Genomic DNA, 24,919 nt, shown 5'->3' on the forward strand with positions numbered 1-24,919 from the left:
CCTCCCTGGTCATAGGGAAGTTGATAAAGTCCATCCTGCGTGCGTAATGGGCTTCAGTCACCTATCAAATGCAGCATTATGTGTCGTGTTGAAAGATACCGCAAATGTTCCCAGCTGAGGCCTGAAAGGAGCCCGATGTGCAGAAGGAAAGTGCCGCTGTAACCTTAACCTCAAACGAGCAGTGCAGTCCTGATGGTGCTGGTAGGCTGCAGATCTCCCTTAATTAGCTGGCATATCTCACTGATGACTTCCTTTCGGAAGCGCAGCCTTCTGATGCACATGTCATCGGACAAGTCCGGGTATGATCGGCTATCCCTGCAAACGTGTTGGGTGCAACATCTCCTCCTCGTGAGCAGTCTGCCACCTCTTTAATTGGGTACATAATGCTCTTCAATAAACCTTCTCCCATCTCTATTCTGCAGCATGTGATTGATTAGTCATTAATACTGGCTGAGAAATTAAAGGCCACATCACTATAAAACACTATAAATGCCCTTAATTTGTCCTCAACAAATACAAATGTGATTAGATGATTGGCAAGAGTCAAAAACGCCCTTAAAATCTCTCTTAAATTGCTTCTCCTAACAACCACGTCAAGCAGCCTTTTATTAAAGATTCTCCGAGTTACAAAATGGCGTCCGTAACCTTAACCTTTCTCTGAAGAAAAGATGATGGCAGCTTTTCTTCAGCGTCTTATTGGGCCAGCAATCATTTGGGCGAATTATGAGCGAAATGCCGAAAGTAGCGCTCGGCCATAATTGGGCACTAGTCTCCTTTATAAACAGTACTCTCAGCCCTGCATGAGGATGACGTCATTTTTTTTTTAAAATAGGCCAGGTGATGCAGCTCATTCATGCATTCCAAAAGTTGCGGCGATGATAAATGGGCGATAATCGGGCGCTAGTTTCCATTTTTCAGCAAATATGGACGATAGCTTGAATCTCAGCATTTATATGGGTGCTAAATGGCCGATGTGCCGAAAGTCTGGCCCAAACTCCCTCCACCACCAGCGCACCGTGGCTGCAGTGTGTACCATCTATAAGATGCCCTGGAGCAACTCGCCACAGCTTCTTTGGCAGCACCTCCCAAACCCTCGACCTCTACCACCTGCAAGGACAAGGACAGCAGGCCCATGGGAGCATCATCACCTGCAAGTTGCCCTCCAAGTTACACACCATCCTGTCTTGGAAATATATCGCCTTCATTATTGCTGGGTCAAAATCCTGGAACTCCCCCGTAACAGCACTGTGGGAGTTCCTTCACCATAAGGATTGTAGTGGTTCAAAAAGGCAGCTCACCACCATCTTCTCAAGGTCAATTAGGGATGGGCAATAAATGTCAGTGACACCCACATCCCGGAACAATTTTTTTTTTAAAAAAGAGGGCAGTCGGGGAAGAGATAAAATCTATAAAGGACGCAAATGGAATCAAAAGTGAGGACAAGTGCAGAATAGTTAGTGAATGACTATTTTCCCCACGAATTTACAAGCGAAGACATGAGTAACCCACCCTCTCCAAAGAGATAACCAAAATAAAATCAACAATGTTGATATAAATTAGATGAAAGTCATAAACAGGCGAGACTGACTAAACAAATTGCCAGGTTAGATGGTATTTATCTCAGAATGCTGAAAGAATAGGCAGATGTGTAAGGAACTGACAACCATTACAAGGTAGTCTGGGGAAACCGGAAAGCTACCAGTGAATTGGAAACAGACCAATGAAGTGCCCATATTCAAAAAAAAGGAGTAAGTCTGGGTGGCAGTGACAGACCTCTATTCCGTATACAATAATAGAACCAATCAGAAGCAAACATCTGTGAAAATAACCCAGTGAACAGTAACCAACATAGATTAAATATAAAATCATCTCTGACAAACCGCCTTGAAATAATATTCCACTTGGACTGTGAAAAGCCCAACAATAGTGTACCTAGCCTTCTAGAAGGCATCTGACAAAGCTCCACGTGAAAAGCTATTAGCCAAATTTAAAGCTGTGTGATTTCACGATAAACTAGGAAAATGGATAAGAAACTGGTTGAGCGCTTGTGAGAGGAATTACTGTCAGGGTGGGGAGGGAGGGAGGACGGGCTGAGTAGGGTTTGGTGTTGGGACCACTACTTAAATAGCCTGGACTTACAACTCAATGTAAAATGGTAAAATTTGCTAATATTGGGGTGGGCAGTAGGGCAAAATCAATGGCAGATGAATTTTATTCAAGACAAGTGAAAAGTTCTCCACATACGATAAAAAAATAAGCAACACATATACTCCATGAATGGTATTGAAATAGATAAGTGGAAAGAGTAATCTAGAAGTTTTAGTGTACTTAACACTTAACATGTCCAACCACCACAGAGCATCAAACAAAACCAATTGGATGTTAAACGACTGGGGGCTAATCCTGCCAATTTCCTCCCCATCCAACTTACACCACACCACCCCGCCCCCACCCTCCAAGCGCTGACCCTGTGGATGTTGGCAGTGGGGCAGCTATCACCAACCCTCTCCACATCTCCCTCCAGAATGTCTGTTCACTTGAGAACAAGGCCCTTGCTATCCATAAGCTTATCGTGGAGGATGGCATCGATATCATGGCCCTGACGGAATCTTGGTCGAGGGGTAATGACACATCAGCAAATCACATCTTGGTCTGTCCCCAGACTCCTCCGGCACATTCTCCTCCTTTGAGCAAAACAATTACTCTCTCTCTCACCCTGGCCATTCCCCCTGGTGCAGCCCTGATCTTCACTCCCTTAGGCCCAAGGGACACAGATTTGAACGGATATAGCGAACAACTGGTTCAGCTATTCACCGCCAGATCTAGCTGGACCACAAGGCATGTTTGGGTCCTGCTCTCATCTGCCAAAATTGCTCACTATTATAAAATCATTCTGGAATGTAAAGATAAACCCCTGCTTCTATTCTCCACTGCTAACCATCTTTTTAAACCCCTCTCCCCAGTCTCCAAGCTTACCTCCGACAACAAGTATGAGAGCTCATGGACTGTTTTGTTTTTAAGATTGAGACCTTCCGTTCAACCGCCTCTGCCCTTCCTTCCCCTAGCCCATCAGGCCAAATGTCCTCTAAGGACATAGCCCTGACTTCACATCTTTCTCCAGTTTTTCTCCAATCTCATCCTGTCCATGAGACCCACTTCATGCGTTCTTGACCCTATTCCCACCAAACTGTTGACGACCCAACTTCCTTTTCTTGCTCCCATGTTAGCTGACATTGTTAACGGTTCTCTCTCCTCAGGTACTGTCCCCCTCTCCCTCAAATCTGCCGTCAACACCACTCTCCTCAAAAAATCAACCCTCGACCACTCCATCCTTGCAAACGGACACCCCCATCTCCAACCTGCCTTTCCTCTCCAAAGTCCTTGAGCGTGTTGTCGCCTCCCAAATCCATGTCCATCTTTCCTGCAAATCCATGTTTGAATCCCTCCAACCCGGTTTCAGCGCCTACCACAGTACCGAAATTGCTCTCATCAAAGCCACAAATGACATCCTTTATGACTGTGATAAACTATCCCTCCTCGTCCTTCTTGACTTGTCTGCAACCTTTGACATGGTTGACCACTCTATCCTTCAACACCCCTTCACCATTGTTGAGCTGGGTGGGACTGCACTCGTCTGGTTCCATTCTTATCTGTTTAATCGTAGACAGAGAATCTCCTGCAACAGCTTCTCTTCCCACCCCGCATCGTTACCTCTGGTGTCCCCCAAGGATCTATCCTTGGCCCCCTCCTATTTCTCATCTACCTGTTGCCAAATCCAAAAACACAGCATCAGTTTCCACATATGCGCTGATGACACCCAGCTCTGCCTCACTACTTCTTCTCTCGACCCCTCCACGGTCACTAAATTGTCAAACTGTTTGTCCGACATCCAGTTCTGGATGAGCAGAAATGTTCTCCTATTGAATATTGGGAAGACTGAAGCCATTGTTTTTAATCCCCGCCGCAAACTCCATTCCCTAGCCAATAACTCCATCCCTCTCCCCAACTTCTATCCAAGGCAGAACCTTGGTGTCATATTTGACCCTGAATTGAGCTATCGACCACATATCTACAGCATAACTAAAACCACCTAATTCCATCTCCTAATATCGCCCGTCTCCGCCTTTGCCTCAGCTCATCAGCTGCTGAAGCCATCATCTATGCGTTTTTTACTTCTAGACGCGAATATTCCAATGTACTCCTGGTAGGCCTCCCACATTCTACCCTTCGTAAATTTGGTGATCCAAAACTCGGCTCCCGGGTCCAAACTCACACCAAGACCCGCTCACCCATCATCCCTGTGCTCGCGACCTACATTGGCTTCTGGTTAAGCAATGCCTTGATTTCAAAATTCTTATCCTGGTTTTTAAATCCCTCCATGGCTTCGCCCCTCCTTACCTCTAACATCTCTCAGCCCTGCAACCCACCCCACCCCCCCTGGCTACCCGAGATGTCTGCGCTCCTCTAATTCTGCCCTCGAGCATCCTTGATTATAATCGTTGCACCATTGGTGGCCGTGCCTTCTGTTGCCCAGGCCCCAAGTGTCTATTTCAGTCTTAAATTATTTAATGTCCCAGCTTCCGCAGCTCTCTGAGGCAGCGAATTCCACAGATTCACAACCCTCAGAAGAAATTTCTCCTCATCTCAGTTCTAGATGGGCAGCCCCTTATTCCAAGATCATGCCCTCTAGTTCTGGTCTCCCCCACCAGTGGAAACATCCTCTCTGCATCTACCTGGTCAAGCACCCTCATAATCTTATACTTTTCTGAATTCCAATGAATAGAGGCCCAACCTATTCAACCTTCCCTCATAAGTCAATCCCCTCATCCCCGGGATCAACCTAGTGAACCTTCTCTGAATTGTCTCCAAAGCAAGTATATCCTTTCGTAAATATGGAAACCAAAACTGCACTCAGTATTCCAGGTGTGGCCTCACCAATACCCTATACAGCTGTAACAAGAGTTCACGGCCAGATCAGCCATGATCTTGTTGAGTGGCGGAGCAGGCTCGAGGGGCTAGATGGCCTACTCCTGTTCCTAATTCTTTTGTTCTTATGTTCTTATGTTCGAAGACTTCCATGCTTTTATACTCCATCCCCTTTGCAATAAAGGCCAAGATTCCATTGGCCTTCCTGATCACTTGCTGTACTTGCATACTATCCTTTTGTGTTTCATGCACAAGTACTCCCAGGTCCCGCTGTACTGCAGCAATTTGCAACCTTTCTCCATTTAAATAATAACTTGCTCTTTGATTTTTTTCTGCCAAAATGCATGACCTCACACTTTCCAACATTATACTCCATCTGCCAAATTCTTGCCTACTCACTTAGCCTGTCTATGTCCTCCTGCAGCCTCTTTATGTCCTCCTCACACACTGCCCTTCCTCCCATCTTTGTATCGTCAGCAGATTTGGCTACGTTACACTCAGTCCCCTCTTCCAAGTCGTTAATATAGATTGCAAATAGTGAGGTCCCAGCACTGATCCCTGCGGCACCCCACTCGTTACTGATTGCCAACCAGAGAATGAACCATTTATCCCGACTCTTTTCTGTTTGTCAGCCAATCTTCTATCCATGCTAATATATTACGCCCAACCCCGTGAACTTTTATCTTGTGCAATAACCTTTTGTGTGGCAACTTGTCAAATGCCTTCTGGAAGCCCAAATACACCAAATCCACTGGTTCACCTTTATCCCATTATTTTACTGAGCACCACCTCCTTAGTGATTGTTTTAAGTTCCTCCCCGCCATAGCACCTTGACTATCCACTGTCGGAATATTGTTAGTGTCTTCTACTGTAAAAACTGATACAAAATACTTGTTCAGAGTTTCTGCCATCTCCATGTTCCCCATTACTAATTCCCCGGTCTCATCCTCTAAGGGACCTGCATTTACTTTAGCCACTTTTTTTCTTTTTATATACCTATAGAAACTCTTACTATCTGTTTTTATATTTTGTGCTAGTTTATTTTCATAATCTATCTTTCCTTTCTTAAATCATTTTTTTAGTCATTCTTTGCTGGCTTTTAAAAGCTTCCCAATCTTCTGTCCTTCCACTAGTTTTGGCCACTTTGTGTATGCTCTTGTTTTTAAAATCGGATACCATCATTTATTTCTTTAGTTAGCCACGGATGGCTTTCTTTTCTCTTGCACCCTTTCCTCCTTACTGGAATATATTTTTCTTGAGAGTTGTGAATTATCTCTTTAAATGTACACCAATGTTCATCAACCGTCCCATACTTCAATCTGTTTTCCCAGTCCACTTTAGCCAACTCTGCCCTCATATCTTCATAGTCTCCTTTATTTAAGCTTAGTACATTGGTTAGAGATCCAACTTTCTCACCCTCCATCTGAATTTGAAACTCAATCATGTTATGATCACTCATTCCAAGGGGATCCTTTACTAGGGGATCCTTTCTTAATCCTGTCTCATTACACAAGACCAGATCTAAGATAGCCTGCCCCCTGGTTGGTTCCACTGCATACTGCTCAAGGAACCCGTCTCTTCTGCACTCTATGAACTCTTCCTCAAGGCTACCCTGACCAATTTGATTTGCCCAATCAATATGGAGGTTAAAATCACCCATGATTATTGCTGTTCCCTTTTTACACACCCCCACAATTTCCTAGATTTTGCTCCGACCAACAGAGTTGCGACTGTTAGGGGGCCTATTTACTACGCCCAGTGACTTTTTCCCCTTATTATTCCTTATCTCCACCCAAACTGTTTCAACATCCTGATCCTTTGAGCATATATCATTTCTCACTATTGCAGTGATTCCATCCTTTATCAATAGAGCTACCCCACCTCCTTTTCCTTTCTGTCCATCCTTCCGGATTGTCAAATACCCCTGAATATTTAATTCCCAGTCCTGGTCACCTTGCAACCACGTCTCTGTAATGGCTATCAGATCATACCCATTTGTCTCAATTTGTGCCGTCAACTCATCTATTTTATTACAAATGCTACGTGCATTTAGGCAAAGTGCCTTTAAATTTGTTATTTTACCCTTTTTTCCTGCTTGTTTCCTCTCTCCTTCAAACTCACTTTCTTTATTTTTGCTTTCTAATTTCCGCTTTTCTCACCTCCCTACTGAATCAACTCTCAGGTTCCCATCACCCTGCCAAGCTAGTTTAAACCCTCCCCAACAGCACTAGCAAACCCCCCGCGAGGATATTGGTCCCTGCTCCGTTGAGGTGCAACCCATCCGGCTTGTACAGGTCCCACCTCCCCCAGAAGCGGTCCCAATGCCTCAGGAATCTAAAGCCCTCCCGCCTGCACTATCCCTCCAGCCACCTATTCATCCGCTCTATCTTCCTATTTCTGTACTCACTAGCTCATGGCACCAGGAGTAATCCGGAGATTACTACCTTTGAGGTCCTGCTTTTTAATCTCTCTCCTAGCTCCCTAAACTCTGCCTGCAGGATCGCATCCCTCTTCCTACCTATATCATTGGTACTGATGTGGACCATGACCTCTGGCCCCAGAATGCCTTGCAGCCGCTCAGTGACATCCTTGACCCTAGCACCAGGAAGGCAACATGCCATCCTGGAGTCACGTCTGCGGCCGCAGAAACACCTGTCTGCTGCCCTGATTATGGAATCCCCTCCCACTATCGCTCTTCCATTCTCCCCCTCCCACTATCGCTCTTCCATTCTCCCCCCCCCCCCCCCCCAAATCAAGAGAGGGAAGTCTCACTGAGCTGCATAATGGAGGAGAAGCATTGGAGAGGATGGTGTGGTCAACATGTCAAAGACTACAGATAGGTCAAGCAGCAATAATGCATCATAGTCACAGAGTCTGTTATTTTTTACTTTAATTAGGGCCATGTGGTGCTGTGGCAGGGATGGAAAGTTCATTATAGAGAGATTCAAACATGGAGTTCAGAAAAATGAACATGGACTCGTGAGGTAACATGTTCAAGGACTTGAGGGGAAAGAGAAGTTGAGTAGTTTGCAAGGAGAGAGGGGACGAGGGGTTATTTTGAAATGATGGTGGTTTTGAAATGGAAGGAAACAGCATCTTAGGAAAAAGAAGGGTTTACATTGTCAGCTCGCATGGGATCAGAAAGGGAAGTTGATTTGTCAGCAGCTTAGCAAAATTGGATTTAAGAGAGCAGAGGAAGGGTCTCATGGACACTGAGCTTGGGAATGGAAGATGAACAAGAATTGAGAGATATGTGGGTATGTGGGTTCAAAGCTAAGGCAGGGAGCGTCCTGGGGCAGGTTATGCTTGGTGGGCAAGGCGAAGGGGTGGGGGGGTAGGGTGGCCATGATGTAGCATAGGCAGATGAACAGATGGGTCTAAATCAGTTACAAGGAAGTCATACTTGTTGGAGGCAAGAGAAGAGGATGCAACAGAGCAGTGTTTAAGGTGATGCTTGGTAATGAGACAAGAAGCAAGGCGGTCATCTTTGCTCTCCAGAATGATCCTGAAATAGTGGATGGTTTTGAAAGAGAGCAAGACCCGATAGCGGTTGATATCTTGCAGCCAGATCTGGTGACGGATAGCTAAGCCAAATATGCACACTCAAGCCTGCGCCCTTTAAACTGGAGTGATCAAAAATTCATACAGGGGCAAATGACCCAGGATGGTACAGAGTAACGGTGTTGCTGGAGACAAGCACAAACGTGGCAGTGAGGGAATGATTGAGCCAATCGACAACAGTATTGTGACAAATGAAGGGAGGGCTAGGAAGTTAGGCATTTGAAAGTTAGTTGCAAATGACTTTGGGCGGCAATGGAGAGATTTTTTTCAAGAGGCAGGTGCAGAAGGAAGCGGAGTTGGAAGGGAGTAAGGTAATGAGTGGTGAGGAATTCAAGGAAGCAGTCAGAGATAGTCTCATCGGTGATTGCTGTCAACCATGGCTCAGTGATAGCACTCGTCTCAGAGTCAGAAGGTTGTGGGTTCAAGCCACATTCCAGTTGTAAAGTGTAAAAGGTGCTTAAATAAATACACGTTCTTTCTTCTTTATTGAGATCATGGGAGAAGAGACACCACAGGAGATGGCAAGGGTGCTGTGAATATGGGTAGAAGAATTTATATCAAGAGGTTTAAGGAGACAGCGAATTTGCAGAAGGTTTCCTGAGATGGAGATTGAAATAACTAATGAGTCGCCGCTCAGTACTGATGATGAGGGAGGAAAAGGAGGAAAGAAACTCGAGGTGGGCTGCTGTGTAGAGAAAAAGTGTTATGTATGTATGCTTGTATTGTTATATGATGTCTGTAACACTGAATATACCTTACACTGTACACACCTTACTGTACACCAGAGGGTGCTGCTGCTGGAGACCTAATACACACTGCAGGCAACCCAGTATAAAAGGGAGCTCATAGCTTGGTGACCTCACTCAAGGAGCTGCAAATAAAAGACTACAGTCTACACAGTTTAAGTACCATACCCTGCCTCGTGGAGTCATTACCAAAGGTGCCTGCATACACTACAACTGGCGACGAGGTCACGAACTACATGCTCAGCATGTCGAATCTCAGCAACTTACTGATGGGGAAGATTGGGACGCTTTTGTAGAAAGATTGGAACATTTCTTCATAGCCAACGACCTGGATGGGGACACACCGGCTACATGACCAAAAAAGCGCAGGGACATCCTGCTTAGCAGTTGTGGGCCCACCATCCATTATCTCGTCAGGGACTTGCTAGCCCCGGAGAAGACAACCACCAAGAGCTATGAGGAACTTGTAACTAATACAGGAGCAACTAAAACAAAAAGAAAGCATCCTCACAGCCAGGCACCGGTTCTACACTTACCGGCAACCCAAAGGCCAAGAAATTACTAAGTATGCTGCACATTTAAAAAGACTGGCTGCACAGTGTGATTTTGGAGACCACCTTAATGAAGCACTAAGGGACATATTTGTCATCGGAATCAGCCACGAGGGCCTCCTACACAAACTGCTCTCTGCAGACATCATAGTCACCCTGCAGAAAGCAATTCAAGTGAGCCAGACCTACATGGCCTCGGCCGGCGACGCCAGACCCAGGACTCTAAACCGGCAAACGCGGTGCACCGCATGGCTACTTCTAAAGGCAGAAATGCTGCCCCGAATCCCGCAACCCTGAGTCCACCACATGGGGCAAACCGGATGGCCCCGTGCTGGCGCTATGGAGGAAACTACATGGCCCACCAGTGCCGCTACAAAGACTATACATGCAAAGGCTGCAAAGAAAAAGGGCACTTTCAGAGAATGTGCAGAAAAAGCTTTACTCACCGCGTCACTGAAGAGTTGGCTGATCACCGGGGCTCCGACGCAGATGAAGATGAAGCTGCTCAACCCCTGGAAGAAGAGTATACCTGCTCCACCAAAAGTTCTGCATGGACGATGGAAGTAGATATCGATGGGGTCCCAGTTTCCATGGAGATCACTACAGGGGCGAACCAGTCTGTGATGAGCCAAACGACCTTTGAAAAAAATTTGGATGAATCCCGCCACTCGACCAAAACTGTCTCCTGTCCAGGCACAGCTGCTCACCTACACCAAAGGTAAAATCCAAATCGTTGGCAGTGTGGACGTCCAGGTCTTCCAGGCTGGCGTATTGAACAAACTCCCCCTGTGGGTCATTGCCAGAGATGGTCCCACGCTGCTGGGAAGGAATTGGATGAACCCGGTCCAAATCAGTCAAAGTGGCGACAGCCTCCGGGCTCCAGCAATCAACATCGAACATGGATCCATCGCTGCATCTCGAGATCCCACTGTCCAACCCGACTGCGCGGCGAAATCTCCAGGACCACACCACGTCGAAATCTCTAGGACCGAAAACCCAAACTCCACCTTCCGGGACAGGGCAGGACTCTAAGAGGCGAACATCATCAAAAGAAGTGGATTCCTGACGTCCATGGCCGAACCGGAGGAAGAAAAGATCACCACAGCCTATCTGGAGGAGAGCCAGAAGATGGCGGCTGCACCACGAGGAGAAGAACCTAAAATCAAAATGGCCGCGACCAGACCACAAGGGGCAGCATTGGAGGAGCGACGTGACACCAAACCGCCAATCGGATTTGAAGGCTCCCTTAAAGGAGACCAGTAACCAAAAAAATATAAAAGGGACAGTTTCAACTTAAAAATGACAGGGACTTTAAAGCTAAAAATGCAGTAAAAGGGGCAAGTATGATAATATAAGCATGAATTGTGATGCTGGTGTAACTAATGTGAAAAATGAAATGAATGCTTGTGTAAGTAAGGTTAAGAACAAGTTTGTTACGTGAGATGATTATGACAGAGTTTGAAATACCTAATGTAACCATGTCTGGTAAGACCATGATACCAAAAAGTGATGTAAATGCTGTTATTAACAATGTAAAGGCAGTCAATAATGTAGACTCGACTATATGACCAGAGCCGTGGTGTCATGTATACAGGTAGGACACAGCTAAAGGACACTGGGTTCTACAGGGACCATGTAAATGCTAGAGGAATCCCCCCCCCCCTCCCCCTCCCCATGGGAGACCCCCCCCAGGTCCAGCTGGCTACCAGACCATGTAGCCTGGACCTTTGTAACTAGTGTGATGCCCCAGGAATGGGACACACACTCAGTGGGAGCAGACCCACTAGGAAAGACAGTGGTCAATGGGCAGCTTAGCCACCACCATTGGCAACCTGCCCCAGACCAGCCCTACACCCCCTGGCCATGAGGGCCAACATCAGGAGCGAGAGGCCAATACCCTCCAGCTTTCCTGGCAAACGCTGGGATGACCAGACTCTCATCCCAATTGGAGGACAAGGAGCCCACAAAGTCCTGTGGCCCTGCTCACCATCACACAACTACTCACATCACAGAGTATACACCCTACCAACTGCTGCAATGGCTACCCCGCTGAGGAATCCCACAACAATGGCACCCACATGGTCTGTGTGTGAAGGGGGGAAAATGTATGAGGCCAGCCTTAAGTACAGGGATCACACCTGGCGCACACACAACCCTCACCACAACCTCCCATAATAGCCCACTACTGATCTCCTCCCCAGGTCATTACAAAAAGGACTTGAAAAATGCTTAGGGGGGAGTGTTGTTATGTATGCATGCTTGTATTGTTATATGATGTCTGTAACACTGAATGTACCTTACACTGTACACACCTTACTGTACACCAGAGGGTGCTGCTGCTGGAGACGCAAGGGTTACCTACACACTGCAAGTAACCCAGTATAAAAGGGAGCCCACAGCTTGGTGCCCTCACTCGAGGAGCTGCAAATAAAGGACTACAGTCTACACAGTTTGAGTACCATACCCTGCCTCATGGAGTCATTACCAAAAGTCCCGAATACACTACAAAAAGGATTTTAAAAGAGGCGTAAGAGAGGTGGCACAAGACAAGGTTTTCGATGGAGTCGAAGGTGCCGAACGAGTAGGAGAGACCAAGGTGTGACTTGATAAGGGTTACATCGCCACTGTTGTGGCTTGGGTGGGACGAACAGCCTGTTTGTGTGTTGTAAATTCTGTGGAATTCATGCCAACAAGCAATTCTTTTTAAATTCTTATTAATTTCTTCAGTTGAGAATTAACTTCAAAAATATAGATACTTTATTTCCACACACACACCAACACAATTAATTTGATCTCAAAAATATTGTTCTTCACACTTAAATTTGTGCTTGAAACATTTCCTTCGACAATATAACTTTTCTCATCCAACTTATGAAAATTTAAAATCATGGTTACTTCTAATGGGAAAGGGCAATTTTGTTTAAGTGTTTAGCATTTCATAATGAAATTTTATGAATCTAGTCATTATTATACTGTTAGCCTAATCTCCAATTTGTTAATACATTTTGTTCAGTATTCACCATAGCTAATTGGCCAACTATCCATCTTTACATAGGAAAGAATTATTTTACAAATGGAGTATCTTATTCTCTCAGTCCCATCCCTCACCTACTCTATCTTCCAAATCCAATTAATGTGCCTACATCTTAAAAAACAGGCTTCTGCTATCATTTCTGGCTCCCCTACTGTTCTTGTGCCAGTGGGCAATCATGTTCCCCAATTGCCCATTGGCATAAGCAAGTACACCTGCTCCACTATGACTCCTTGGCATAAGCAGTGTCGCCTGCTCCATCCCACTTCTGGGCACAGACAAGCTGGTCTCCTTCCCCATCAGCACCCTTGCATATTGACTGGTCTGCAACACAATTATCATATTCCGAGTACAGATTAACTGGCCCTGACCTGAATGGTTCCGAGGCCCATACTGACTAAATAACCGGCACCTTGTTTATTGCTACTGTGCACTGAACCATTCTACTATCATACATGGGTATCAATCTGTTCTGGACTTAGTGACTGTTCCCCAATCTTCCTTATCAATCATCACCTGATCTACTCCCGTATGGTTCCTGAGCACAGACTGATTCCTGAGCACAGACTGACTGCCCAGCTCCCCTATGTTTCTGAGCACTGACTGACTGCCCAGTTCCCCTATGTTTCTGAGCACGGACTGACTGCCCAGCTCCCCTATGTTTCTGAGCACGGACCGACTGCCCAGCTCCCCTATGTTTCTGAGCACGGACTGACTGTCCAGCTCCGCTATAGTTCTTGATCAGCCTGACTGCCCTGCTTCCCGATAGTTGCTGGGTTGGGCTGACTATTAGTCACTCTGGTGGAGAACACTGGCCAAGTGTTTCCAGCCCTTCCCAATCCAGCCGACTCCCTGTAAATATTGACAGGACGCTGCGCGCGCACCGTCTCCACCTTCACCTCTGCCTCCTCCGGCTGTACCTTGACCACACACTCTCAAAGTACAGGAACAGCAGCTGGCTGCTTAAATTCATTGGTCGCAGACCGTTCCGGGGCAGCATTCTCTCACTCCGTACCTCCACATCCAGCAAATACTTGGCTTGTCGGTGCTGCCGCTGTCTCGGGCACACGCCACTGCTGTAATTCTCCTAACAAAGCTCGGGAGGCAACAGGTGTGCAACGTCATTCGCTCCGTCTCTCGCGACGCTGTACTCCCGTCACCACCCGGGCGCGCGGCTCCTCCCAACCGTCAGCGGCCACCCAGGAGCTGCGCGCGCACTGCCACACCCGCACGTGCGGGCGGAGTTCTGGGAGCTGTAGTCTCTAATCGTAGGTGCGAGGACTGTAAGCCAGATAGCAATGTGCATTTATATAGCGCCTTTAACGTAGCAAAACGTCCCAAGGCGTTTCACAGGAGTGTTATAAGACAAAAATATTCATACCAAGCTACAGAAGCAGAAATTAGGGCAGGTAACCAAAAACTTGGTCAAAGAGGTAGGATTTAAGGAGAGCCTTAAAGGAGGATAAAGAGGTGGAGAGGTTTAGGGAGGGAATTCCAGGGCTTAGATCCCAGGCAACAGAAGGCACGGCCACCAATGGTTGAGCGATTATAATCAGGGATGCTCAAGAGGCACAATTAGAGGAGCGCAGACATGCATTTATATATATTTTTTTCTTTATTCGTTCCTGGGATGTGTCCGTTGCTGGCAAGGCCAGCATTTATTGCACATCCCTAATTGCCCTTGAACCGCTGCAGTCCTTGTTATGTATTGAATAAATAGTCTAACCAGATAATGTGAGCTCAAAGTAAGGTGTGACCGTAGTTCTTTATTACAGGTCTCCAGAGTGCCTCTCCAGCCTGTGAGGCCTCCTTATGTACAGGTGCTCCCAAGGGATTGTGGAATCCCTTGGGACTCGAGGTGATGAGCCCTTTGGTGGTTAAGCAAGGTATTTACAGGTTTACATACATAACAACATTCCCCCCCAAAGTCAATAGTGTAACTATTTACAATGTGAGTCAATCTAGGGTCTTCCTTTCCCTGGTTGATTGTCTCGGTGCAAATGCTGGTTTTGGTGAATCGTTTGTTGGACCCTCGTTGGGCTGCTGTGCAGCTGGCCTTGCTGGGCTGCCTGGCATCGTGAATCCTGCTGGGCTGCTGCGGGTGATGGGTTCTGCTTTGTGGTCAACCGCTGGGTCGGTTGCCACTGGTGTGTGTGTTGGAGGGTCAAAAAAGGTAGAGTCTATTGTGTGTTGCTCTGAATAGTCCGTGAATCTGAGTTTGGTTTGGTCCAAGTGTTTCCTGTTGGTGAGACTATTTGAAAGTTTGACCAGAAACACCCTACTCCCCTCTTTGGCCACAACAATACCGGGAAGCCACTTGGGACCTTGTCCATAGTTCAACACAAATACAGGATCGTTAATCTCGATTTCGCGTGACACATTTGTGCAATCATGATATGTATTCTGTTGAAGCCGTCTGCTCTCTACCTGTTCGTGTAGATCAGGGTGGACTAACGAGAGCCTTGTCTTAAGTGCCCTTTTCATGAGCATTTCAGCGGGGGGAACCCCAGTGAGCAAGTGGGGTCTTGTGCGGTAACTAAGCAGGACTCGGGATAGGCGAGTCTGCAGTGAACCTTCACTTACCCTCTTCAAGCCCTGCTTGATTGTTTGCATTGCTCTCTCTGCCTGACCATTGGACGCTGGTTTAAACGGGGCAGATATGACATCTTTGATCCCATTACAGGTCATGAACTCTTTGAACTCGGCACTAGTGAAGCATGGCCCATTGTCACTCACAAGGACATCAGGCAGGCCGTGTGTGGCTAACATGGCTCACAGGCTTTCAATGGTGGCAGCAGACGTGCTTGCCGACATTATCTCACATTCAATCCATTTGGAGTACGCATCTACAACCACTAGGAACATTTTTCCCAAGAACGGGCCTGCATAGTCGACATGGACCCCAGACCATGATTTGGAAGGCCAAGACCATAAACTTAGTGGCACTTCCCTGAGTGCATTGCTTAACTGTGAACATGTGTTACATTTGTGCATGCAGGATTCTAAGTCTGCATCGATACCGGGCCACCACACGTGGGATCTGGCTATCGCTTTCATCATTACAATGCCTAGGTGGGTTCTGTGGAGATCACTAATGAAAGTGTCCATGCCCTTTTTTGGTACCTCTACCCGGTTACCCCATAGAAGGCAGTCTGCCTGTATAGACATTTCATCTTTGCGCCGCTGGTACGGCTTTATTTCTTCCTGCATTTCTAACGGGACACTAGACCAGCTCCCATGAAGCACACAGTTTTTACTAAAGATAATAAGGGGTCCTGGCTTGTCCAGGTTCTAATCTGTCGGGTGGTAACAGGTGATTGCTCACTCTCGAATGCTTCCATTACCATAACTAAATCCGCGGGCTGTACCATCTCCACTCCTGTGGTGGGCAATGCAGCCTACTGAGAGCATCAGTGCAGTTTTCTGTGCCTAGCCTGTGGCAGATGACGTAGTTGTATGCGGACAACGTGAGTGCCCATCTCTGGATGCGGGCCGATGCATTCGTATTTATCCCCTTACTTTCAGAAAAGAGGGAAATCAGTGGCTTATGGTCGGTTTCCAATTCAAATTTGAGCCCAAACAGATATTGATGCATTTGCTTTACCCCATATACACACGCTAACGCTTCTTTTTCAATCATGCTGTAGGCCCTCTCAGCCTGAGACTGACGTCTGGATGCATAAGCAACCAGTTGCAATTTCCCAGATTCATTAGCTTGTTGCAATACACACCCGACACCGTATGACGACGCATCACATGCTAGTATCAAACGTTTACATGGATCATACAACACAAGCAATTTGTTTGAGCATAACAGTTTTCTAGCTTTTACAAAGGCATTTTCTTGGCTTTTACCCCATACCCATTCATCTCCCTTACGCAGTAAAGAGTGCAGGGGTTCCAACAATGTGCTAAGACCCGGTAAGAAGTTACCAAAGTAGTTCAGGAATCCTAGAAACGACCGCAGCTCTGTCATGTTCCATGGTCACGGTGCATTCTCGATTGCCTCCATCTTCGAATCGGTGGGCCTGATGCCGTCCGCTGCGACTCTTTCCCCCCAGCAACTCCACTTCAGACGCTAGGAAAACGCACTTCGAGCGTTTTAACCTGAGCCGACTAAGAATCTCCTCCAGGTTCTGCTGATGCTCGACAGTGTCCCAACGGTAACCAAGATGTCGTCCTGGAAGACCATGGTGCGCGGGACCGACTTCAGTAAGCTTTCCATGTTATTCTGGAATATCGCCGTGGCTGATCGAATCCCAAACGGGCATCTGTTATAAATGAAGAGACCTTTGTGCGTGTTGATGCAGGTGAGGCCTTTCAATGATTCCTCCAGCTCCTGTGTCATGTAGGCCGAGGTCAAGTCCAGCTTCGTGAATGTTTTTCCTCCCGCCAGCGTCGCAAATAGATCTTCTGCCTTTGATAGCGGGTATTGATCCTGCAGGGAGAAACGATTGATAGTTACTTTGTAATCATCACAGATTCTGACAGTGCCGACTTCCTTGAGGACTGGAACAATCGGACTGGCCCACTCGTTGAATTCGATTGCCGAAATGATGCCCTCTCGTTACAGTCGGTCCAGCTTGATCTCCACCCTCTCTCTCATCATGTACGGTACCGCTCTCGCTTTGTGATGGATGGGTCACGCCCCCGGAATCAGGTGGATCTGCACTTTTGCTCCTTGGAACTTCCCGATGCCTGATTCGAACAGCGAGGGGAACTTGTTTAGGGCCTGGGCACATGAAATGTCATCGGTGGACGAGAACGCTCGGACGTCGTCCCAGTTCCAGCGTATCTTCCCCAGCCAGCTCCTGCCGAGCAGCGTGGGGCCATCCCCCAGTAACACCCAGAGTGGTAACTTGTGCACCGCTTCATTGTAGGAGACCTTTACGGTAGCACTGCCAATTATGAGAATCAGTTCCTTTGTGTACGTTCTCAGTTTAGTACGAACGGGAGTCAGGGCTGGCCTTGAGGCCTTGCTGCACCACAATTTATCGAAAGTCTTTTTGCTCATTATGGACTGGCTCGCGCCCGTGTCCAGCTCCATTGACACCGGGAGTCCATTTAATTCAACCTTCAACATTATCGTGGGACACTTTGTAGTAAATGTGTGCATCCCATATACCTCTGGCTCCTCGGTCTGAGGCTCTGGTTCGTCGTGATCCACTGTGGATCTATCCTCCTCTGCAACATGGTGGTTTGCAGGATTAGCAGAGTTTTCAGCTCACCTACACATACGTTGGAGGTGTCCCATTGTTCCACAGCCCTTGCAAACGTATCCTTTGAAGTGGCACGAATGGAATCGATGATCACCCCCGCAGCGCCAACAAGGTGTTAATGGCCTTGCATTCACCACCCTTGATTGTGGACTCTGAGACATCTGCAGACGTGCAGCTGCAGGTATATGAGGCCTGCCCTGTATGTTATGATTCGAAAACAACATTACTTTGTTCACAATACTTGCAGCAGCACTCGTGTGCTGAGAGATTTGTTTGGTATTGTCACTGGTGGCGATAAACGCCTGGGCTATCGCTATGGCTTTACTCAAGGTTGGAGTCTCTACATTCAAAAGCTTGCGAAGTATTACTTCATGGCCAATGCCAAGTACAAAGAAGTCCCTGAGCATGTGCTCCAAGTGTCCTTCAAATTCACAATGTCCTGCAAGGCGTCTTAGCTTGGTGACGTGGCTCGCCACTTCCTGACCTTCAGACCTCTTGTACGTGTAGAACAGGTACCTCGCCATCAGAATGCTTTCCTTCGGGCTTAGATGCTCCCAGACCAATGTGCACAAATCATCATACGACTTCTCTCTGGGTTTCGCTGGAGCAAGCAGATTTTTCATGAAGCCATACGTTGGTGCCCCGCAAACGGTGAGGAGAATCACCCTTCGTTTGGCAGCATTCGCTTCTCCTTCCAGCTCGTTGGCCACCAAGTATTGGTCGAGCCGCTCCACAAAGGTTCCCAATCATCTCCCTCCGAAAATTTCTCCAGGATGCCCATTGTTCTCTGCATCGTTTCGGTGGGGTTAGTCATCTGTATCTCGTCACCAGTTGTTATATATTGAATAAAGAGTCAGACCAGATACTGTGAGCTCAAAATAAGGTGTGACCGTAGTCCTTTATTACAGGTCTCCAGAGTACCTCTCCAGCCTGTGAGGCCTCCTTATGTTCAGGTACTCCCAAGGGATTGTGGGATCCCTTGGGACTCCAGGGGATGAGCCCTCTGGTGGTTAAACAAGGTATTTACAGGTTTACATATATAACACTTGTGATGAAGGTTCTCGCACAATGCTGTTAGGGAGGAAATTCCAGGATTTTGAACCAGCGATGATGAAGGAACGGCGATATACTTCCAAGTGAGGATGGTGTGTGACTTGGAGGGGAATGTGGAGGTGGTGGTGTTCCCATGCGCCTGCTGCCCTTGTCCTTCTAAATGGTAGAGGTCCCGGGTTTGGGAGGTGCTGCAGAAGAAGCCTTGGTGAGTTGCTGCAGTGCATCTTGAAGATGGTGCACTCTGCAGCCACGGTACGTCGGTGATGGAGGGAATGAATGTTTAAGCTGGTGGATGGGGTGCCAATCAAGCAGGCTGCTTTGTCCTGGATGGTATTGAGCTTCTTGAGTGTTGTTGGAACTGCATGCATCCAGACAAGTGGAGAATATTCCATCACACCCCTGACTTGTGCCTTGTGGATGGTGGAAAGGCTTTGGGGAGTCAGGAGGTGAGACACCTGCCGCAGAATACCCAGCGTCTCACATGCTCTTGTTGCCACAGTATTTATGTGGCTGGTCCAGTTAAGTTTCTGGTCAACAGTGACCCCCAGGATGTTGATGGTTCAAGGACAGAGAGTCAGTCAGTGCTCATTGGAAGGAGCATTTCGAAGATCTCCTTAACCGAGACTGTCTTCGACTCGCGTGTCCTCGACTCCATCCCGCAGCATGCTACCCGCCATCATCTCAGTTCAATGCCAACCTGCCATGAGGTAGAAAAGGCCATCCGTCAGCTAAAGAATAACAAGGCAACAAGAGCAGATGGAATTCCCGCCGAAGCACTAAAGCATGGCAGAGAAGCACTTTTGGCATGAATACAAGATCTAATTTCTCTTATCTGGAAGGAGGAGAGCATGCCAGAAGATCTCAGGGATGCCGCAATCGTGACCATCTTCAAAAAAGGGGACAAGTCCGACTGCGGTAACATACTACAGAGGAATCTCCCTACTGTCGACCACAGGGAAAATCATTGCAAGAATCCTCCTCAAACGTCTTATTCCTGTGGCCGAAGAGCTCCTCCCACAGTCGGAATGCGCATTCCGTCCACTAAGGGGTACAACGGACATGATCTTCACTGCACGACAGCTACAAGAGAAATGCAGGGAACAGCACAAACCCTTATACATGGCCGCCTTTGACCTCACAAAGGCCTTTGACACTGTCAACCGTGAGAGATTATGGAGCGTCCTCCTCCATTTCGGCTGCCCTCAAAAGTTTGTCACCATCCTCCATTTGCTCCACTATGACATGCAAGCCGTGATCCTGACCAGTGTATCCACCACAGACTGAATCCACATCCGGACCGGGGTCAAGCAAGGTTGCGTCATCGCATCAACACTCTTTTCGATCTTCCTTGCTGCAATGCTACATCTCACTCGTAGCAAGCTTCTTGCCAGAGCGGAGCTAAATTATAGAACGGATTGGATTTGTCCTGCTTTTTGTGGACAGGACATTCCTGGGCAGCTTTCCACATTGTGGGATAGATGCCAGTGTTATAACTGTACTGGAACAGCTCGGCTAGAGGCGTGGCTAGTTCTGGAGCACAAGTCTTCAGCACAATAGCCGGGATATTGTCAGGGACCATAGCCTTTGCTGTATCCAGTGTGCTCAGCCTTTTCTTACATAAGAAATAGGAGCAGGAGTAGGCCATACGACCCCTCGAGCCTGTTTCACCATTTAATACGATCATGGCTGATCCGATCATGGACTCAGGTCCATTTCCCTGCCCACTCCCCATAACCCCTTATTCCCGTATCGTTTAAGAAACTGTCTATTTCAGTCTTAAATTTATTTCATGTCCCAGCTTCCACAGCTCTCTGAGGCAGCGAATTCCACAGATTTACAACCCTCTGAAAGAAGAAATTTCTCCTCATCTCAGTTTTAAATGGGTGGCCCCTTATTCTAAGATTATGCCCTCTAGTTCCAGTCTCCCCATCAGTGGAAACATCCTCCTTGCATCCATCTTGTCAGTCCCCCTCATAATCTTATACGTTTCGATAAGATCACCTCTCAATCTTCTGAATTCCAATGAGTAGAGGCCCAACTTACTCAATCTTTCCCCATAAGTCAACCCTCTCATCTCCAGAAGCAACCTAGTGAACCTTCTCTGAACTGCCTCCAAAGCAAGTATATCCTTTCATAAATATGGAAACCAAAACTGTACGCAGTATTCCAGGTGTGGCCTCACCAATACCCTGTATAACTGTAGCAAGACTTCCCTGCTTTTATATTCCATCCCCTTTGACAAAAGATCAAGATTCCATTGGCCTTCCTGATCACTTGCTGTACCTGCATACTAGCCTTTTGTGTTTCATGCACAAGTACCCCCAGGTCCCACTGTACTGCGGCACTTTGCAATCTTTCTCCATTTAAATAATAACTTGCTCTTTGATTTTTTTCTGCCAAAGTGCATGACCTCACACTTTCCAACATTATACTCCATTTGCCAAATTTTTGCCCACTCACTTGGCAAATGGTCGTATGTCCTTTTGCAGATTCTTTGTGTCCTCCTCACACATTAATATCACATGGAGTGAAATGAATTGGCTGAAGACTGGCTTCTGTGATTGTGGGGACCTCAGGAGGAGGCTGATATGGATCATCCACTCGGCACTTCTGGCTGAAGATGGTTGCAACCACTTTAGCCTTGTCTTTCGCACTTGCGTGTTGGGCTCTGCCATCATTGAGCATGGGGATATTCATGGAGCCTCCTCCTCCCGTTAGTTTAATGGTCCACCACCATTCATGACTGGATGTGGCAGGACTACAGAGCTTTAATCTGACCTGATGGTTGTGGAATCGTTTAGCCTTTTAGCATGAATGTAGTCCTGTGTTGCAGCTTCCCCAGGTTGGCACCTCATTTTTAGATACGCCTGGTGTTGCTTCTGGCATGCTCTTCTACAATCTTTAGTGAACCAGGGTTGGTCCCCTGGCTTGATGATAATGGTAGAGTGAGGGATATGCCGGACCATGCGGTTACAGATTGTGGTGGAATACAATTCTGCTGCTGTTGATGGCCTACAGCGCCTCATGGATGCCCAGTTTTCAGATGCTAGATCTGTTCTGAATCTATCCCATTTAGCATGATGGTACTGCCACACAACACGATGGAGGGTGTCCTCAGTGAGAAGATAGGACTTCGTCTCCACAATGACTGTGCGGTGGTCGCTGCTACCAATGCTGTCATGGACAGATGCATCCGCGACAGGTAGATTGGTGAGGTCAAGGTCAAGTAGGTTTTTCCCTCGTGTTGGTTCTCTCACCACTTGCTGCAGGCCCAGTCTGGCAGCTATGTCCTTCAGGACTCAGCCAGCTCAATCAGTAGTGGTGCTATCGAGCCACTCTTGGTGATGGACATTGAAGTCCCCCATCCAGAGTGCATTCTGCGCCCTTGCTACCCTCGGTGCTTCTTCCAAGTGGTGTTCAACATGGAGGAGCACTGAGTCATCAGCTGAGGGTGGGCGGTAGGTGGTAATCAGCAGGAGATTACCTTGCCCATGCTTGACTTGAAGCCATGAGACCTTATGGGGTCTGGAGTCAATGTTGCAGACCCCTAAGGCCACTCCTTCATGATTGTATATTACTGTGCCACCACCCCTGGTGAGTCTGACATGCTGGTGGGACAAGACATACCCAGGGATGGTAATGGAGGAGTCTAGGACATTGGCTGAAAGGTATGATTCTGTGTCAGGCTGTTGCTTGACTAGTCTGTGGGATAACTCTCCCAATTGTGGCACAAGTCCCCAGATGTTGGTGAGAAGGAATTTGCAGGGTCGACTGGGCTGTGTGTGCCGTTGTCGTGTCCGTAGCCAAGGTCGATGCCAGGCGGTCTGTCGGTTTTATTCTTATTATTGTTTTTCGTAGTAGTTGTGTATAATTGAGTGGCTTGCTAGGCCATTTCAGAGGGCAGTTCAGAGTCAACCACATTGCTGTGGATCTGGAGTCACATTTAGGCCAGACCGGGTAAGGATGACAGATTTCCTTCCCTTAAGGACATTAGTGAACCAGATGGCTTTTTACGACAATCTGGTAGTTTCATGGGGCTAGACTTTTCACTTTTTTTGCATCGATACCACCCACTTAAAGTCCATTTTAATGCTGAGATGAGGTATAGCGCCTAGATATCACCCATTTAGGTACAAAATGGAAACTAACACCCATGTATCGATCACTTATCGCCCAGCATAACTTTCGGCATGTACTTAACGCCGAGAAATAATAACGGCCACCCACTTTTTTTTGTCGTGAAGATCAGATTTGCCGAAACTAACGCCCAAAATATCGCCGAGTGTTACTTTCGGCACCTCGCACACATTTCGCCGAAAATAATTTTTGCCGAAAAAACGGCTGTGAAAAAGTTGCTCTCACCTGAACTAATCACAGCGGTATGGATGCCATTTTCTAAATCGCAGCTCGCTTCATATAAAAGGCTGCTTCAACTTCTGGGGAGTTTTGAGCTGCTGTGGGGTTATTTTAAGATGATTTGAACATCTGAATAAACATCTTATCATACTTGGACGATTGAAATTTAGTTTAGGTGTCTTAGTGGGAAAAATTATTGTTTGTGAACAATAGATATAATACTGATAGTTATTGGAATGGGGCCTGTCATTTCTCAGCCTGTCTTGATGACCACGCACATGCTGCAGACTAGAGATGGAAGAAGATATATTCAACAGCATTATATGCCCAGTCTAAGATGTGCCAGACTGCTGAGGAGGACGAGACCTTACACCCCACGCACTTACAGGGAGAAGTTGAACTTGTCCAATAACACGTGCCTTAGGAAACTGCGCTTCCACAAAGAGGTTATCAGTGAGATATGCCAGCTCATAAGGGGAGATGTGCAGCCTGCCAGCACCATCAGGACCGCACTGTCCGTTGAGGTCAAGGTCACCGAGGCACATTCGTTCCACGCATCGGGTTCCTTTCAGGCTTCAGCTGGCGACATTTGCGGTATATCTCAGCACGCCACACATTGCTGCATTCGACAGGTCACTGAAGCCCTTTACGCACATAGGATGGACTTTATCGGCATCCCTATGACCAGGGAGGCACAGACTGAGAGGGGTCTAGGATTCTACCGAATTGCTAACTTCCCCAAGGTGCAGGGAACAATAGACTGTATTCACATCACCATGCGGACACCTTTTCAGGATGCAGAGGTTTTTCGGAACCGAAAGGGATTCCACTCCCTGAATGTGCAACTCGTTGTTGACCACCAGCAAATTATAATGGCAGTGAATGCAAAATTTTCAGGCAGCATCCATGATGCTCACATCCTGCGTGAGAGTGCTGTATCTGTCATGTTTACCAGTCAGCCACAAGGTCAATGCTGGATGCTTGGTGACAAAGGATATGGCCTCGCCAACCGGCTGATGACCCCCCTGCGTAACACCCAGACAGAAGCCGAGAAGCAATACAACGAGAACCACAGAGCCACACGCAGTCGTCGAGAATACCATTGGAGTACTTAAGCAGCGCTTTAGATGCCTGGACCAGTCAGGAGGCGAGTTACACCCTGAGCAGGTAGCTCAATTCATGGTGGTGTCCCCTATGCTGCACAACTTGGCTATCAGGCGGGGACAAGAATTGCCAGAAGGGACTGCCGGTCCACCTCAGGAGAGAGAGGAAGAGGAGGACGAGGAGGTGGACGCTAACCTCGGGCCAGACAATCAGACTGATGCTGAAACCATGCCACCGCCCCCCTCTAGATCGCAGGAAAGGGCCCGTGGTGGCTACATAGCTGCAGGACTCTTACATCAGCAGCTCGTAAATTAGCGCTTTGTTTGAAATGACGTTGCTGGTATTTACAAAGCTGCAACACAGCTGTGTCTG

At 47.4% G+C, this 24,919-nt stretch overlaps 1 protein-coding gene across 3 annotated transcripts in view; it reads right to left on the reverse strand.

Moving 5' to 3' along the window:
• The window catches only part of LOC139264534 (tyrosine-protein phosphatase non-receptor type 3-like), a 418,869-nt gene extending 404,878 nt beyond the window's left edge, over positions 1-13,991 (reverse strand). For all 3 annotated transcript variants that reach the window (XM_070881143.1, XM_070881141.1, XM_070881142.1), the window contains exon 1: positions 13,831-13,991. The gene's annotated coding sequence lies outside the window, so the exon portion shown is untranslated. The remainder of the gene's footprint in view (positions 1-13,830) is intronic.
• Between the last annotated feature and the right edge of the window lie 10,928 nt (positions 13,992-24,919).

This window comes from Pristiophorus japonicus, chromosome 5 (genome assembly GCF_044704955.1).
Source record: "Pristiophorus japonicus isolate sPriJap1 chromosome 5, sPriJap1.hap1, whole genome shotgun sequence".
NCBI classification, from domain to species: Eukaryota; Metazoa; Chordata; class Chondrichthyes; family Pristiophoridae; genus Pristiophorus; species Pristiophorus japonicus.